A 15,699-nucleotide genomic window follows, 5' to 3' on the forward strand; every position below is an offset into this window, starting at 1 on the left:
TAACTTCCGACTCGAAGTTTATTTAACAGTTGATAACCAATTGACATCCAATTACAAACATTATCATTCCACATCCAACATTGAACTCGTTCTTCTTTTATAAAAAAACATAAAATCTATATTAATAATGGTCAGCATGATGTTTCAACGGTTCTTCCAGCCGCCGGCCGTCGATTACGATGCAATAGTGGTTAGCTCTCGTCGTCCGCCGCGTCTGGAGTCCCCACTGGATCATCTTGCTGCCACACTCGACATGAAAGAAAAGAAACAAAATCTTTTTAAATAACAAGTCTCCACTTAACATACTACAAATAAATAAATATATATATTAACATTTCTTACCTGGCATCACTCAAGCGGTGAGGAAGCGCGATGCTTCCTGATCAGACTTTTGGAGCACCACACAACTCATTTCAACATTGGAGCACACTATTTAGTGTTCGTTCTCGTTTATTCCGTAAATACTAGATACGTATAAAATATTATGAACTAATTGTTAATTCCACAAACCGTAAGTAAACAAAAGGGTTTAGGACATGCGAGCAGCTACTTTCTGACAGCAAATTTGTACGACAGTTTGGTGATTCGATCTGTTGTGATACCATTCATGAATAGCATTCCAGGGGTGTTTTCCAACAGGATACCGCTCTCCCACATTCCCGTGTTGTAATCCAGCATGCTCTACAGAGTGTCAACATGTTACCTTGGCCTGCTCGATCACCATATCTGTCTCAAATCCAGCACATAGGGGACATAATCGGATGACAACTCCGACGTAATCGACAAACTGCGTTAACTGTCTCTGTACTGATCGACCGAGTGCAGCAGGCGTGGAACACGCAGTAACTCCATCTCACAAACTGACATCCGGTACCTGTGTAACAAAATAAGTACACAGTTATGCAGGATATTAATGTACCAGCATTTCATATTTGCCATGGCTAATCTTGCTCTTACATTAACCAGTGGTCTTGCAATGTTAATAACGTAAATATGATATCTAGGCAAATGTATTCTCGAAATTTCATTACTCTATATCAATTACTTTTTGCTATGCGATTTTTTCCGTCAATGTAGTTTGGGTCTTAAAATAAATGGAACCCTCGTGAATTGTTCATATCTTGTAAAGAAATTTAAAACTAGCAGATTCCACATCACTGAGTAATTATCCTGTTTTCCAGAAACTCATTTTACCATCTTGTATAAATCGAGGAAAACCTTGTCGTTATCGCAACCAGGGTGGAAGTTTCTAGGAATGTTACGATAGCACTGCGTCACATGAATATGTAAAGAAAACATTTATAATATCAATGCTGTCTGTATAGTTACAGGCGAAATTTGGAAATCAGAAGGAAGAAAATAAATCATTATGATAACCATGCGAAAACTGTGTCGTAATTGTGACTGTAAAAGAGTGAATTTTAATTTTAGAAATCGAAAACAGAGCAGTTTTTCTGATGACCTCCTCCCGAAGCCTAAGTCGTGGAGCACCAAATAACGATATAGGAAAATTAATCTTTGTGTGCTGGATCGACGACTGTTGACGTCTCACAAGACAACCTGAAAGTAGGTTTTACATTGTTTTCCATACTATTTTATGATTACATCGTGATTTTTCTCAATGTTCGCTTCAAAACCACTTCATAATTCATCTAAAACAAACCGAATGCTGCTTATACACTTGGCAGGGAGGTTCGAAGATAAACTTCGTTCTCCTAGAATCTGGTGCTTCGTTGTGGCGTTCGGAAAGGCAACTTATAACGTTACCCTTGAATGTTGGCCTTTTTGTAGCCTAGCAGTTGGCACTCGTTTTGATGTTTACAAAAATGCTGGGACTGTGGCTGTTTATCATGACGATATGAACCTAATGAAAGCATGCCTGTTGCAGAGGAAGAGGCATTAAAATCACTTAAGAACAGAGAGGTTTAGCATTGTGACAGATAAACAAAAGAAAGATAGGAAGCATCGTTATTAGATTCAGAAAAACAGACACATTCTTTAGATTATAACTAACAACGTAACTACAGGTCAAGCACCGTAAAGTGGTTCTGCAACTTCCGAACAATGTTTTCGAACACATTTTAAAATCTCAGCTAGTGGGTTCTTACGGGGGAGCAGGCAAGCAATCAGTTTATCAAGAGGGGAGAAATGCTCAACGCTAAATGAGTGACAGTAACTCACGGATTGTACTTTGAACGCTTCTCCAGCTAACTAACATTAGGTTTAAAATTATTTTGCATACTGTTTTGCTTATACCCTTCGTAATGACAACAATCTACAATTGTTTTATACGCCTAAATTTCTGTCCCGTATAAAGAGCGTTTTTTTCTTTCATAAAAGAATTCTCAAGTACAAGTCACACGAACTATGCTCCCAGATAGTTGCATGATCTATTAAGGATGATTCTACAATTCTTTGTCCGTTATCACATGCCCGAAATCTGCAATCGAGACTGTAAAAGAATCTCAGGAGGATCTAAACTAATTTTAAGTTCCGACTTGGTCTCTCTGTAAAAACACGACGTAGTGGGCCTGTAGCTAAAAATCTTCACTTCAGTCATCTGTGTGGGCCTCAAACACGGTATCAACTACGTATAGGTCTCTGACTCTTTCAATGAACAGAGCAAGTTTAGTTTCATATTATCGATGATTCCGTCTTGGAACTGTTTGGTCTTCAGAAATAGTCATCATACGCGAGTACCAGCTATGTTCCATAATAATAATCGAAACTGAATCAGTGAGATAGCTCAGGTCTGTCATGCGACCCTTCTGTAACAACCTTCGCCGTTTTTCAAGTGCGTCGGATACTCTAATATTCTAGCGACCTACGATCGAATATTGCTAGGATAGGAGTCAGCTCTTCCACATATTCAGCATGGTTCAAAATGGCTCTGAGTACTATGGGAATTTATTTTCTGAGGTCGTCAGTCCCCTAGAACTTATAACTACTGATACCTAACTAACCTAAGGACATCACACACATCCATGCCCGAGGCAGGATTCGAACCTGCGACCGTAGCGGTCACGCGGTCCCAGACTGTAGCGCCTAGAACCGCTTGGCCACTCCGGCCGGCATTCAGCATGGAATAAAACTGGTATCCTAGCTAGTCCAGAGGCTTTTCCTCTGTCGAGTTTCTTCAGTTGTTTCTTAGGTTCACTCTCTCTTTGTTCTGTGTGTGTTATATTCACATTCGTGCGATGGTCGAGCGCAGAAACTGTATTGTGATCTTGCTAGGTGACATAGTTTCAGAAGGTAAAATTTAGTATTTTGAAATTTGTCTTCTGATTTTCTATTTATATTCCTTGATGGTCAACGAACATCTGGGCAGACGAACTTGATCTATCTAATGATTTTGTTTAGGATCAAAACTATTTAGGGTTTCTTGGTAATTCAATAGCAAATAATTTTTTTTCGAATTCACTGAACGATATTCGCATAGTTTATTTCTGTTTTCTCAGCTTCATTTGTCAGTAAGAATTCAGCGAACTGTGCTTTTGTAACATCTTTTTCATGCTGTTATTAAATAATTTTGGGTCGTTTATGCGCTCATTGTTTTCCACAGCTGAATTTGTATAGCACGTGGCCAGCACTCGTTCTGCATTTGAACCATTGATCATCCACGTCAACCCCCCCCCCCACCCCCAGAATCAACGGTTGCTGTTTTCATTATGTAAAATTTTGTGGAAGTTTTACTTATATCTTGCTGTACACATGCTATAAATAGACAACAAAACGTAAACAACGCTTGGGTATTTTTTACATTTACATCCATCTGTCGCGATCTCGCACACACTGAATGTCTCACACAATTTATTACGGATATTCGGTAACTAGTAAGTGAGGATCATGAATTCATTATAGCAAACATTCCAGCAAACTTGCTGACCAACCACAGCGAGTTTAGAATTTCACATTTTCCATGTATGTATCAATGTCTGGGCACTGGCAGGAAAGCAATGCAGTTTTCTCTGTCAATATGTTATGTAAGTTATACACGGATCTACCACTTTACGCCGAAAACGAAACAACAATCACAGAAACAGATTGAGCTTCAATGAAGGCGTCTATTTCATGTGGACGAAACTTAATGGCCAGTATTTTCTGGGATACAGAAGTAGTCTTACTACCCCCCCAAAGGTGAAAATAACAACTAGCAAATACTATAGAAGTCATCCAGAAGACCGAGCGAGGTGGCGCAGTGGTTAGCACACTGGACTCGCATTCGGGAGGACGACGGTTCAATCCCGTCTCCAGCCATCCTGATTTAGGTTTTCCGTGATTTCCCTAAATCGTTTCAGGCAAATGCTGGGATGGTTCCTTTGAAAGGGCACGGCCGATTTCCTTCCCAATCCTTCCCTAACCCGAGCTTGCGCTCCGTCTCTAATGACCTCGTTGTCGACGGGACGTTAAACACTAATCACCACCACCATCATCCAGAAGAACCGAATAAAAACTGTATGAAAGTGTGATGCATCCAAAAACAAAAGAAATATCCTTTATGATCAGAATCGTTGCACATAAAATGGTTTGACGAACTGTTGAAAGATCCTACTTATTTACTAGATCTGACACTACCTACAGTTATTCCCGTAGTTATAATAACTGATGACTGCAAAACGTTTTGCGTCCAATGGAGACGTTGCGACATCCATAGTTACGTATTTTGCAAATAATCCCGAATCTCAGTTCACAAGCTTGTTCTAACAAATAGAAAAATATGTTAAACATGATTAGTTGACCTAAAACACTATTACACCGTAAATAAGTGTATTTTGGTATGGAAAAAGACTACATATTACTACTGGACCAAGTTATTTTCTTATTGCCCTCTAAAATAGGCAGAAAAAAATTGCATTACTTTGCAGGTACGGAAAGAAATAATCTAGTACAATAAACAGCGAAACTTATCAGCTTTCGTAGCCGGCTTTAAAAAATTAATCGTAGTAAAGTAATCGGTCAAAACTACCCAATAATATTTTCACTACAAAGCCGCGTAGTGCAAATGGTTGTTTCGCTCATGTTATCAGCATACACTTCTCGCCTGCGCTAGTGTTAACTCTGGCCCTCTCGGGTCTTTGTCCGCAGCAGCTTCCATGGCCGGAAGCCAGAAGGGTCGGTAGCTCCATTGTCTACGTTTCACAAAGAGCCAGCGACTAACGCACGTTTCAGACTAGCACATTTATCTCATTTTCTTGCCTCTGGGAATTTATCCACGTTTAACACTAAGGTACCGTACCTTGGCAGACAACGAAGCGGATAACTGCAGCTGGCGAGATAAAATTAAAATAACTTATTATCTCACGATAGTTGGAGTTCTCCACATGTCGAGTTGAACGATGCTGATTCAGGTCAGTTTCCTCACTGCCCAATTGCCTTTCTCTGTTCGAGGGCACATTCGAAATTAAATTTTATTAGTAGCAGCTGTAGCTAACACGGATTCTGTGCGCAAGATCATTAGTCTGGCACATCAGCCAGCCTGATGGTGGTTTTTAGTCTGATTCTCACTCTAATTTAGGTAAATGCCACGATCAGTAAACTCGATAAACAAAAAGTTGAAGTACGATTACACACATAAAAATGTTTACGCGCTTCACAAATAACTCACGCATATTACTTTGCTCCAGTAAGTTAGAATGACGACACTAGCAGGAGATATTCGTTTCGGGTAGAAAGCTAAAACAAAAGATTCCCAAACCATGATACACTGATGAAACGAAACCTTAGGATCACTGCACACCGCGGGAATTAATTCCGCTTGGTGGTGTTGCAGGCACGCAACACCGTAAGTACAGTACACTACTGTCTGTAAAAAGTGAAACACTCAGAAGCAGTGGAAAAACAATTAGTGATTTATACGGCAGAGAGGTGACGTCCACGTAGGCCCAAAAGCGTCTCTTTTGTGTGACTGGACAGGTTCCGCAACGTTCAGCCGGTGTGGAACCGTGATACGAATTGGAAACGTGTAACCAAGTGCCAATGTATCTCGTCGACATGTGAGTGCGCTCGAACGGGGCAGAATAATTGGTCCTCGGAAGACAGGTTCGTCGTTCCGTGACATTGCGGCTCGTACAGGGCACACTGCTTCAACAAGTGAATGGTATGTGGAACTAGAGGAGAGAAGAGGGCTTTACATAGCGCCGACACGGTACTGGACGACACAGTGTCATCACAGCGCGAGATGTCCGTCATCTTGTCCGCTTGGCCGTTACGGGCAGAACAGCTTCATCCACAGTGTTGGTGCGACGTTGGAGCACTGCAACGGTTATCGACATGTCTACGTCGACGGTTCGACTACGTCTTCTGTGGGCTGGACTGATGGCACGCATGCTATTGCGACGGCTTCCACTGACCACCCCAACTTACCAACGCCGCAGGCTGCAAGGGGCACGTAAACGCCGACATTGGCGTGATGAGTGGCATAACGGACAAAATGTTGTAACTTCGGACAAGTCCCGCTTCAACTTGGCCTACAGTGGTGACTGCATACGCATTCGACGCCGGCATGATGAATGCTGTCGGGCACACTGTATTCTTAAGCGGCGTAGCGGACCAACTCCAAGTGTGATGGTTTGGGACACCTTTGCCTATAACGCGCCATCTCACCTCGGACGTCTTGAAGGCAATGTTATCAGCAACCGCTGCAATAGGGAGGTCTTATAGCCCGAGGAACTGCCCTCCAAAACAATGATTCAAATGGCTCTTAGCACTATGGGACTTAACATCTGAGGTCATCAGTCCCCTAGAACTTAGAACTACTTAAACCTAAGTAACCTAAAGACATCACACACATCCATGTCTGAGGCAGGACTCGAACCTGCGACCGGAGCAATCGCACAGTTCCGGGCTGAAGCGCCTAGAACCGCTCGGCCACCGCGGCCGGCTCACTGCCCTCCCGACATGCAGTTCCACAAGCAATATTTCAGCAAGACGACACTCGGCCACATGAAGTAAGGAATGTATAGGCCTTCTTCGAAGAACGACGGGTACCACTACTTACCTGTCCCGTTCGTCTGGTATGTCGCCCATGGAACTTGTCTGAGATATGGTCGGTCAGCATCTTGTTCTTTCAGGTCTTCCTGCGTCCACAGTAGATGCTTTGTGGTCACGCCTACAAACTGCGTGGCAGAGTATTCCCCAGAAGCACATTCAGGCGGTCTTTGATTCCATGCCACGATGTCTAACGGCTCTGATTGCAGCTCGTGGTGGCTGTGAAATTCCACAGTCACAGTGCACGTATATTTTTGTAATGCTAATTATGCGCGTAGTGTCATGTCCCTAATCGGTGGAGTAAATTTCATTCTGATCACATCTCTCGGTCTTGGTGTTATACTTTTTCCAAACAGTAGTGTATATAAATGGAGCAGGGAAGAATGGGGAAGCATTCTACTGGCATAGGAGTAAATATGCTAACTTCAGCATCTCTGACAAAAGACGAGTTCTAAAGACCTTGCACCTAGGAACGAGCATCTCGGATACAGAGAAGCTGATCGGCTCTTTTCGCCCTTCTGTCGTGAGTATATACGTAAATTTGTTGGAGGTCGATAAAACGACGCCGGCCGAAGTGGCCGCGCGGTTCTGGCGCTGCAGTCTGGAACCGCGAGACCGCTACGGTCGCAGGTTCGAATCCTGCCTCGGGCATGGATGTGTGTGATGTCCTTAGGTTAGTTAGGTTTAACTAGTTCTAAGTTCTAGGGGACTAATGACCTCAGCAGTTGAGTCCCATAGTGCTCAGAGCCATTTTTGATAAAACGATAACTAGGTCATAATGTTTTGGACATCCACACCTCATAACAGAACGTGAAAGTAGACGGATAGCTGCTCTGTGAAACAGGACAGATGGCGATCTATGGCGGGTGTGATGGGAGAATACAACGCTAGTGCAGACACAAGTGCTTCGGACCATACCGTTCAGTACACTCATTATATTCAAATGTTGACGCAACGACGTATTAATTACGATTTCAGTGGGCACGGCATCATCGATATTGGACTGTGGGCCAATGGCAACGATGTCATTTGGTCAACCTTGGAAAACGTAGGTGTCGTCTGTTGTGGAGCCCCATGTTCAAGAGCGTTCGCTGAATGGTGTGCTGTAAAGCACTTTGATCTCCACCAACACTGTACTGTCATCAGACGTTGTATGAATAGGTGGGGTCTGTTCTTTCGAACCGAGCGAGGTGGCGCAGTGGTTAGCACACTGGACTCGCATTCGGGAGGACGACGGTTCACTCCCGTCTCCAACCATCCTGATCTAGGTTTCCCGTGATTTCTCTAAATCGTTTCAGGCAAATGCCGGGATGGTTCCTTCCCAATCCTTCCCTAACCCGAGCTTGCGCTCCGTCAGTAATGACCTCGTTGTCGACGGGACGTTAAACACTAACCACCACCACATGTTCTTTCTGACGTATCCGAAAGAACAAACACCACGCAGAATCTGCGACACCTATTATGTAATTGAAGACTGAGGATAGAAAGGAAAGGGAAGGAACTAGTGATATCAGCTGCATAAGTACTTTATGCGGAATCGGTCACGGCAAGTGAAAATGTGTGTCGGACCGGAATTCAAACCAGGGATCACTTGCATAATATGCAGCCAGATTAACCTCTGCACCACCAGGACAGTGTATCTATTGTAACGTGCAGACTATCTCGGTACACTCTCCAGCTGACACACATTTCCACCTAGTGACACCTAACCGTAGTCCTCGTTCATGCCCTCCAGGCTCGCTAATTTTAGATTCCTGCTGAACGTCGAGAGTAAATGTGTATCCGCACGCCCGGCTAGCCGCGCAGTCTAACGCGGTGCTTCCCCGGCCGGGAAGGCGTGCCGGTCCCCTGCACGAATCCACCCGGCGGATTTGTGCCGAGGTCCGGTGTGCTGGCCAGCCTGTGGGTGGTTTTTAAGGCTGTTTTCCATCTGCCTCGGCAAATTCGTTGTGGTTGCACTTATTTCGCCTCAGTTACACTATGTTGGAAATTTCTGCACAAAAACTGTCTCCACGTACGCGTACACAACGATTACTCTACCACGCAAGCATTTTGGCTTACACTCTTCCGTTATGAGACGTTCCCCCGGGGGAGGGGGTCGGGGTTCACTGGGGGGCAAACCGCACAATAACCGCGGGTTCGGTGTGGAGCGGCAGTCTGGTGGGTGGACTGCTCTGACCTAATGTGGGGTCGTGGACCACTGCGGGCTATGGCGGGAGGAAGCCTCTCCGTCGTTCCTAGGTTCCCCAGTTCAATACACAATACAAATATGTGTATGCGAACTGAAGGCTGTGGGTTTATTGCACATGCCGAACCAATTATATGAATTGGTGATGTCTGTTCTTTTAGGCATGTCCAAAAGAAAAGACACGATGCGGTCTCTGCAGCTGTGACACACGTCCAGCAGGAATCTAAAATTAGTGAGCACGTAGGACATGGAAGGGGAGGTATGAGTAGTTGGCGCTAGGTGGGAGTGTGGGTTAACCAGGCAGCATACTGAGACAGTCCGTGCATTTGCGCTAAACACAGAGTTTAGGTGGCCTGCCTGGAAATCAGGAGGTCTTGGTTTTGAGTCTGGGAATGGTATACGTTTTCGCTCATCGTCGCTGATTCCTCATAAAGTCCCGATGAAGCTGATATCATTAGCTCCTCCCCTTTCCTTTAATTTCCTTTAATTTCTCCTCTCTCCATCTTCAGTTACATAATATGTATCAACACATAGACAGAATAATCTAGCTGTTTATGCATTTCTCTCAGTTAATTTGGATATTCAACTGGCCATTAGTGCATATATAGTGAAGAATCATTTACCCAGAATTTGCACGCGGTTCTTCATTCCATAACAAAATCTTGCAAACTAATGGCTCATCACCTTAAAGGTTTCGTAGACGTAATTCCCTGAGCTGAAATCGATTTCGAAAGTCATTTCCATAAACCCATTGGTGGAAAGAAATGTAGAAATGCCTTGGAATATAGTATCTGCAGAACACGCTTGTGGGCTAAGCCCCTTTGCACATTCTGCATGCCTCGTAGTGGCATGTGGATTGTGTGTAACCTGCGACGATACCTAAAGGCTACTGCTTGAGTAATTGCTCTTCGAAACAGCAAACCAGTTGGATCATTACGTGCGGTTACTCGTAGTTTGGCCGGCCGCTGTGGCCTAGGCGCTTCAGTCAGGAACCACGTTGCTACAATGCCAGGTTATCAAAATTTAAGTAAGTTTGAACGTGGTGTTATTTTCGGGGTACGAGCGATGGGGCACAGCATCTGCGAGGCAGCGATGAAATGGGGATTTTCCCCTACGACCATTTCATGAGTGTACCGTGAAATCAGGAATCTGGTAAAATATCAAATCTCGAACATCGCTGAGGCCGGAATAAGATGCTGCAATAAAGGGACCAACGACGACTGAAGACAATCGTTCAGCATGACAGAAGTGCAGCTCTTCTGCAAATTGCTACAGATTTCAGTGCTGTGCCATTAATAAATATCAGCGTGCGAACTATTCAACGAAACATCATCGATATGGGCTTTTGGAGCCGAAGGCCCAAAAAAATGGTTCAAATGGCTCTGAGCACTATGGGACTTAACAGATATGGTCATCAGTCCCCTAGCACTTAGAACTATTTAAACCTAACTAACCTAAGGACATCACACAACACCCAGTCATCACGAGGCAGAGAAAATCCCTGACCCCGCCGGGAACTGAACCCGGGAACCCGGGCGTGGGAAGCAAGAACGCTACCGCACGGCCACGAGATGCGGACCGAAGGCCCACTAATGTACCCTTGACGACTGCACGACACAAAGCTGTACGCCCCGAACGGGACCGTCAACACCGATATTGGACTGTTGATGACTGGAAACATGTTGCCTGGTCGGAAGAGTCTCGTTTGCAATTGTATCGAGTGCATGAACGTGTACGGATATGGAGACAACCACATGAATGAATGGACACTGTTTGTCAGCAGGGAACTGTTCAAACAGGTGGAGGCTCTGTAATGTAATCCTTTCTAATTCTTGACTCTTATGAATGAGATTCGATCCTCAAAGGCGTCTGAAATCACTGAGTATTTTAAGTGCTGTGTAGTGTCTCTGAGCTGATGCCCTTCCCTAAAACGACGGGAGAGGGAACTGCTGCTAGCCACAGAATCTATTACTAACTCTATAACTAGATGACTAAGCCGCTTCCGGTGGTGTGTTGAGAGGTATGTGCCGTACTCCGCGAGATAGGCGTGGATGAGGAGGAGCTGATGTTGCGGAATTAGGCCAGTGCAAGCACACCGGCTGCTGCTGCTGCTGCTGTTGCTACTGCAGCCCTGCCAGAGGGAGTGTCACCCATGAACGCCAGAGCGCACCTGGTGTGAGGGCGGTGGCGGCTTCTCGTGCCGTGGCTGGAGACGTCCTTGCTGGATGAGGCATGCATCACCGGGCCCCGCTTTGACGAAGCAGGCTTCGCCAACCCCGTACCCGTGCCACGCCATATTGAGTGAATTGTCTCGCTGACGCAGCCACTGTTGAAGAGAGAAAGAATAACGAGCACAATTAAGACCGGCCTTAGTGGCCGAGCGGTTCTAAGTGCTACAGTCTGGAACCGCGCGACCGCTACGGTCGCAGGTTCGAATCCTGTCCCGCGCATGGATGTGTGTGATGTCCTCAGGTTAGTTAGGTTTAATTAGTTCTAAGTTCTAGGGGACTTATGACCTCAGCAGTTAAGTCTCATAGAGCTAAGAGCCATTTTTTTGAACACAATTAACTACAAGGTTCTAGACATCGCCTGCTGCTGCAAGGAAAGGAAGATCACTGATTATTTGTAAGCAGAGTGAGTATATATTACCTGTTTCGCTCTAGCTCCTTGGTATGTCCCTCATCTCCTGATAAAAATTAAGATCTCTCTCCATTTCCTCTACCCAGCCGGCGGAAGTGGCCGAGCGGTTCAAGGCGCTACAGTCTGCAACCGCGCGACTGCTACGGTCGCAGGTTCGAATCTTGCCTCGGGCATGGATGTTTGTGATATCCTTAGGTTAGTTAGGTTTAAGTAGTTCTAAGTTCTAGGGGACTGATGACCTCAGAAGTTAAGTCGCATAGTGCTCAGAGCCATTTGTACCATTTTTTCCTCCACCCACTGCAGCATTTCGCCATCGCTTGCATCTGGGTAGAGCCATTGATTCATCTCACTGATATCAACTGCAACGTAAAGATCTAATAATAAAAACGTATACACACCAAAACGATAAGAAACAAAAAAAATTTTTTTTAGAATATAAGATCTGCGACGGCCCCTGAATATCTCCAGCACAGACCCCACCCCGTCCCCCTACTTCATCTGCCAGGAAATCAACTGCAATAACAAATAATATGCGACATAGTGCATATACGATGAAATTTAATTACTTATACACAGTACTGTGGAGATGAAAAAAAATTGTATATACTGAAACAATGGGAAATTCTTAGTGAAAAGAAAAGAAGTGCGAGGTGGCGCAGTGGTAGCATACTGGACTCGCATTCGGGAGGACGACGGTTCAATCTCGCGTCCGGCCATCCTGCTGGCAAATGCTGGGATGGTTCCTTTGAAAGGGCACGGCCGACTTCCTTCTCCATCCTTTCGTAATCCGATGAGAGCGATTACCTCTCTGTCTGGTCTCCTTCCCCAAAACAACCCCAACCTCGCTGTTTGGTCTCAACCCAGCCCAACAATGCTGCCACAGCTGCGGCTGCTCCCACTTTCTCTGCCATTGCTGCCTCTGCTGCACCTCAGCATTTATTTCATCCACGATTTCGTGTTGGCTGATATACACTGAAACAATCAGAAGAAATGTGTTCAGTAATATGAAGTTTTTAGTGGAAGAGAAAAGTTACAGTTACCAATCTGTCTATGCTTAACAGGTAGTTTTCCATCCTATTCTAGCGGTGTCTGCCGCTTGCTGCACTGCACTATCGCTGCTGCTGTTTGATGCCGCTCCAGAACGTTCCATGGTTATCTAAACGCACACAAAGCAGGCGCAAACTGGCTTTTAACGCACACGGGCGAGAACAAGACAATCGACGGCACACTATGATGGTTGACGATAGAATGAGGCCGACAAGGGGTGGAGTGGCCTTTATATGCGCTCGTTGTCTTGCCATTAGCCAACAAGAGAGCGGTATTAAGGACTGCAGGTTTGGACAGGCAGGTGCACGCATGCACGGACAGGACGTAAAGTGAGGTTCAAATTCAAGTATTCCACTCTACGTTAAGTGCAAATTGAGACGCGAATAGCACGTGTGACGTGTCCCGATATTACAGCGCGACGCGCACATTCTGGACATGTTACGCTGGTTTAACGCATATTGAGAGGCGCACACATACACTACTGGCCATTAATATTGCTGAACCACGAAGATGACGTGCTACAGACGCGAAATTTAACCGACAGGAAGAAGATGCTGTGATATGCAAATGATTAGCTTTTCAGAGCATTCACACATGGTTGGCACCGGTGGTGACACCTACAACGTGCTGACATGAGGAAAGTTTCTGACCGAGCGAGGTGGCGCAGTGGTTGGACGGAGGACTCCGTCACACACCGTTGGGTGGCTTGCGGAGTATAAATGTAGATGTAGATTCGGGAGGGCGACGGTTCAATCCCACGTCCGGCCATTCTGATTTAGGTTTTCCGTGATTTCCCTAACTAGCTTTAAGCAAATGCCGGGATGGTTCCTTTGAAAGGACACGACCGATTTCCTTCCCCATCCTTCCCTCACCCGAGCTTGCGCTCCGTCTCTAATGACCTCGTTGTCGACGGGACATTAAACACTAATCTTCTCCTCCTCCTCCCAAACAACCCAACCCCAAAGTTTCCGTCCGATTTCTCATACACAAACAGCAGTTGACCGACGTTGCCTGGTAAAACGTTGATGTGATGCCTCGTGTAAGGAGGAGAAAGGCGTACCATCACGTTTCTGACTTTGATAAAAGTCAGATTGTAGCGTATCGCGATTGCTTTAAACACTAATCTTCTCCTCCTCCTCCCAAACAACCCAACCCCAAAGTTTCCGTCCGATTTCTCATACACAAACAGCAGTTGACCGACGTTGCCTGGTAAAACGTTGATGTGATGCCTCGTGTAAGGAGGAGAAAGGCGTACCGTCACGTTTCTGACTTTGATAAAGGTCGGATTGTAGCGTATCGCGATTGCGGTTTATCGTATCGCGACATTGCTGCTCGCGTTGGTCGAGATCCAATGACTGTTAGCAGAATATCGAATCGGTGGGTTCAGGAGGGTACTACGGAACGCCGTGCAGGATCCCAACGGCCTCGTATCACTAGCAGTCGAGATGACAGGCATCTTATCCGCATGGCTGTAACGGATCGTGCAGCCACGCACATTGGAAGCGTGTATTCGACATCGCCATACTGGCGTTTCACCCGGCTTGATGGTATGGGGTACCACTGGTTACACGTCTCGGTCACCTCTCGTTTGCATTGACGGCACTTTGAACAGTGGACGTTACATTTCAGATGTGTTACGACCCTTTTCTCCACCCTTCATTCGATTCCTGCGAAACCCTACATTTCAGCAGGATAATGCACGACCGCATGTTGGAGGTCCTGTACGGGCCTTTCTGGATACAGAAAATGTTCAACTGCTGCCCTGGCCAGCACATTCTCCAGATCTCTCACCAATTGAAAACGTCTGGTCAATGGTGGTCGAGCAACTGGTTCGTCACAATACGCCAGTCACTACTCTTGATGAACTGTGGTATCGTGTTGAAGCTGCATGGGCAGCTGTACCTGTACACGCCATTCAAGCTCTGTTTGACTCAATGCCCAGGCGTATCAAGGCCGTTATTACGGCCAGAGGCTGTACCTGTACACGCCAATCAAGCTCTGTTTGACTCAATGCCCAGGCGTATCAAGGCCGTTATTACGGCCAGAGGGGGTTGTTCTGGGTACTGATTTCTCAGGATCTATACACCCAAATTGCGTGAAAATGTAATCACATGTCAGTTCTAGTATAATATATTTGTCCAATGAATACCCGTTTATCATCTGCATTTCTTCTTGGTGTAGCAATTTTAATGGGCAGTAGTATACTTTGCATGCGCCCGTTGGCGACGCTCTCCTCTGACAGAAACGTCGCGCGCGCACCCTGTAATCTTACTCAAACGATTTTGCAGAAACTATTCAGTAAAAATTTTTAATTTTTGCATTTCTTGTAGCGTTATATGTCAATTTCGTGGCGAAGTGCCCATCACCACGCCAATGGCCATAACTATTGTGATATACACATTTTAGTAAAAAGCTACGCAAAATCCGACAAGTTTGTAATGAAAAATATGGGTCGCTATGATTTTGCGTTTGGTGCGTATTATACCATATTTTGCTGCGCATGAAATTTAGCTAACATGTTGAATTTTCTTTAGACTTGGGAGGAAATGGATCCTATGTAGCACGCTCACTCCCGACCATACGGCCGTGAGAATGAAATACATTATCCTTCACATCTCCTAAATCGCTCGAGACATCGAAACCAGATTTTAGCCAATGATAGCACACAAGGAGGAGAGTATTTTGCCAATTCGTAAACGCAAGGGACTTTATTGTCTATGGCGATATATCAGTAGTTATACTTCCTTTTATATTTTTATCAGTCCAGTGGCTATAATACACTCCTGGAAATTGAAATAAGAACACCGTGAATTCATTGTCCCAGGAAGGGGAAACTT

This window comes from Schistocerca cancellata, chromosome 4 (assembly GCF_023864275.1).
Source record: "Schistocerca cancellata isolate TAMUIC-IGC-003103 chromosome 4, iqSchCanc2.1, whole genome shotgun sequence".
NCBI classification, from domain to species: Eukaryota; Metazoa; Arthropoda; class Insecta; order Orthoptera; family Acrididae; genus Schistocerca; species Schistocerca cancellata.